The sequence below is a fragment of the Colobus angolensis genome, unplaced genomic scaffold, assembly GCF_000951035.1.
Source record: "Colobus angolensis palliatus isolate OR3802 unplaced genomic scaffold, Cang.pa_1.0 Scaffold80, whole genome shotgun sequence".
In the NCBI taxonomy this organism is placed as follows: domain Eukaryota; kingdom Metazoa; phylum Chordata; class Mammalia; order Primates; family Cercopithecidae; genus Colobus; species Colobus angolensis.
This window is the reverse complement of record NW_012121821.1, coordinates 12,126,736-12,130,945: the sequence shown is the minus strand read 5'-3', so window position 1 is coordinate 12,130,945 and position 4,210 is coordinate 12,126,736.

Sequence of the window (4,210 nt, the reverse complement as noted above, 5' to 3'; positions counted from 1 at the left end):
ATTACTGCAGAACCATATGTGTATATTTTATATTGCTAAATTGCTCTGCAAAAAGGCAGTAATAGTTTACATTTGCACTAGCTGTGTATGAGAGTATTATTTCCTCTAGCAGTATTATTTTTAAAACTGTATGTTTATTATTTCTTTTCTTTTTTTTCAATCTGGTGGGTGAGAAGTGATATTTCATTGTTAAGTCTGTATACTTGTTGACAGTAGTGAGGTTGAACATCATATGTTTGTCAATCATTTGGATTTGCTCTGCTATAAATTGTTGTATTAATTAGGGCTCTCCAGAGAAATAAAATGTATTAGGGCTTTCCAGAGAAACAAAACCTGTGTGTGTGTGTGTGTGTGTGTGTGTGTGTGTGTGTGTGTGTGTATGTGTAATTTATTTTTATTTATTTTTAAAAATTGGCTCACATGTTTGTGTTTATGGAGACTGGCAAGTCCAAAATCTGCAGGGTAGGCTGGCAGGTTGGAGACTCAAAGAGGAGACAATACTACAAGTCCAAGGGACTTCTGCTGCAGAATTCTTCTTTCTCACAAGAGGTCAATGTTTTTTCTCTATTCAGGTTTTCAACTGATTGGATGAGGACCACCCACAGTATAGAGGACAATCTGCCTTACTCAAAGTTCACTGATTTAAATGTTAATCTCATCTAAAAGTACTCTCACAGAAACATCCATAATATTGTAGGACCAAATATTGGGACAACATTACCCAGTCAAGTTTACACTTACAATTAACCATCATAAATATCTACTAATATATTTTCCGTTTTTCTTTTTTTTCCCTTTTTTTTTTGAGACGGAGTCTTGCTCTGTCACCCAGGCTGGAATGCAGTGGCATGATCTCGGCTCACCACAACCTCTACCTCTTGGGTTCAAGCAATTCTCCTGCCTCAGCCTCCTTAGTAGCTGGGAATACAGGTATGTGCCACCATGCCCGGCTAATTTTTTGTATTTTTAGTGGAGATGGGGTTTCACCATGTTAGCCAGAATGGCCTCAATCTCCTGACCTCGTGATCCGCCTGCCTTGGCCTCCCAAAGTGCTGGGATTACAGGCATGAGTCACCGCACTTGGCCTTTCCTTATTTTCAATGGAATTGCTTACATCTTTTTATCACCTTGAATATTATTGTAATCAATCATTAAATGTTTTGTGAATATTTTGCCCCATCTCTCTTATATCCTTTATTTTTCGTATCCTATTTCTCATCATTTTAAATTTTAAATTATTATTTTGAATACTTTATAATCAGTGAATCACTGAAAATGAGATGAAAATTTGGACACTATCATTTTGATAATCACTTTTGAGTTTATAGTCTTTTAAGGTGATTTTAGGAGATTTTTCAATATTTAGTTTCAATATGTATTCAATAAATATTTATCGTATTTAGTTATTATTCAATATTTATTTAAAATCAAATTGTTCTTTCAATTCTAATGAATTTTTGGAAGATGTTGAAATTAGATCTGCTCTTTTACAAAGTAAGGAATCTACAGCAAATAGTTCCTACATGTGGAAACTATTGTTTAGAGGTTTTAAAAGTTTAAACCATTCATATGTAATATCGTGGTTATAATGTTTAATTCTTAGAAGAACTAGTCGAATTAATTTCCAAATTTATTTCTTCCATACCATGTTTATTTTAAAATTTTTCTTCAAAACTGCTTAAAACATAGTCTAACCAAATTGTTGAAACATTGTCCTGATTCAATTTGACTGTCAATTTTAATTTTTAGTAAGTATATATATGTGCTATTCCTGCTTGTCAAGCCAAAATATGAAAATTCAGTTAATGAGTAACAGTATTTAAGCATCACAGTCTGTTTTAAAACTGAAAAAAAAATGTATGTGTACTAAAGAAAAGCTTCAGCCTCTCAGTCTTATGCAATTATTTTTCTATTCATTTAATTTTTATACATTACTTCTTATAACTACTAGCATCAAATTAGTATCTTGCTATATTTTTATCTCATATTATCAGAGGAAAAAGTACTGTATAATTATATACACTCTTCAGTATATGATTATTAGTAATTACAATTAATATTTTTAAATTAGTGATTTTTGTTGCAGGATTTATTTTTTAGTAAAAGTTTTTATATCCTATATGTAAGATAACTCTCTGTTCCTGTGATATAACTTGTATTAGATTATCGGCTTCTGGAAGGCAAGTAACAGACTTTTAAAAAAAATTCACTTAACTTCCAATCATATATTGTTTTTATGTTGTATATTCAGTTGGTTGACAACGTGAGGGCTTTTGAATTAGGCAAGGGAAAGAATCATTTAATATTGAAATAACTTATTGTAGGAACCTGATGAATCTTTTCCTTTGGAAAGCAGACAGGACAGTTTTAGTGTGGTGTCATCTATAATAGGAGCTCTAGAAGAGCTTAGAGAATCTTAGAACTCAATTGTTATCTATGTTTTTACACCCCTTTCAGTAATGATTTGGAAAAAAATGTAAAAATTTCAAAAAGGGAAAGATGAACCCTGGGCTCTGCATAGTATGGTAATTAAAAGGTTGGATTTTACAGACTCAATATTGACAAGAAAATGATGGGTGTGTTTCATTTTCCCATCTCCATCATATTCTCAATATTTCTCAAATAATAGCAATACTAAGATTAAAAATATACATGTAAATGGGAAGAAAAGCCTATGTAGAAAATTTTGCTAGAAAATAAAGGGCTTTTAACACAAATACTACTTCTAGACTATTCCCTCCCCTTCACCCCTATCAGCCCTCTTTCTAACACGTTTGAAGCTCCTAATGAATAGTAGCCCCCTGAAGCTGCTAGGTCAAACTGCCTGGACTTGAAGATGGGCCTTCCACTTATTAGTGACTGAGTTACTTAAAATAAGGATGATAAAAACCTGCTTCATGAGGTGTACCCCCTCACTTTATAACTTTCACCTGTTGCTATTTGTTTTATTTTAGGGATTTATCATTATTTTTTGAGGAAATTAAAAGAACAGAGATAAAATCCTTGTCATTTATAAAACGCACAGGATAAAAGCAAAAAACCTTTGCTCTGTCGTTTGGGTTCTTCTGTCTATATGTAACAATCTGTTTCATACATGGATCTCATATATGAAAACCTAAATTTTTGTATAAGATACAAGAGAGTGGATTTACCAGATAAACGTGTATTTCACTAATGCAAGGAATTTAACCTATCAAAGACTTTCCCTATTTGCTGCAGAAAATTTTAGAAATGCAAGCAATAAAATCAATAATTTAAAAAAATCTTGTCTTTGGCATGTCGAAACTTTTATACTTCTGAAAGTGTAGTTATTTGTAGTCAGTGATGAACCTCTCTACACATCTTAGCCCTATGCAATGTTGGGAGTAGAAAACGAGTGGAGATGTTGAGAAATCTTAGGCTAGTTGAAATACTTCAGAAACGTCAGAATGTTGAATTACCATCCCTCTGACTTAGAAAGAGAAATACCAACACTCGGGAAGATTACTATCAGAAACAACTTTGGAAAGTTTAATTTGGTCATTGTTTTTAACACGGTGAAACCCCGTCTCTACTAAAAAATACAAAAATCTAGCCGGGCGAGGTGGGGGGCGCCTGTAGTCCCAGCTACTTGGGAGGCTGAGGCAGGAGAATGGGGTAAACCCGGGAGGCGGAGCTTGCAGTGAGCCGAGATCCGGCCACTGCACTCCAGCCCCGGTAACAGAGCGAGACTCTGTCTCAAAATAAATAAATAAATAAATAAAATAAAATTAGAAATAATGTACAGAAAGTACTGAAACAAAGCATTCTCACAATAAATAGTAGCTATTCCTGTCACTTCTTACAGTGGAGGCCCAATATACATTGTATTCTCATATTTGTACTTCCTCCCAACATGTAGTGCATATTTGGCCAACATATAAATTTTCATCCAAAGAATGAATGACATCAATGACAGGCTGGTCGCACTCCGCACTCCGGTGGTCCAGGTTAGACCGTGAGGCCACGAGGAAACTGCGGATGAAGCAGTGTCCAATTTGCCTATACCGCCTGCTAAACTACAAGTCCCAGTACGCAAACTCCATGGTTGCAGTGCATACTGGGAGAAAGTCTCCAGCTCTTCATTGGCCACGTAGGAGAAGCTCCGGTGTGTGTAAAAGCGCGGGCTTTAACGCACGTACGCACGGAGACTGCGCAGCTCTCCTCGTCTGAGTTCCGCGGAACTCATTTT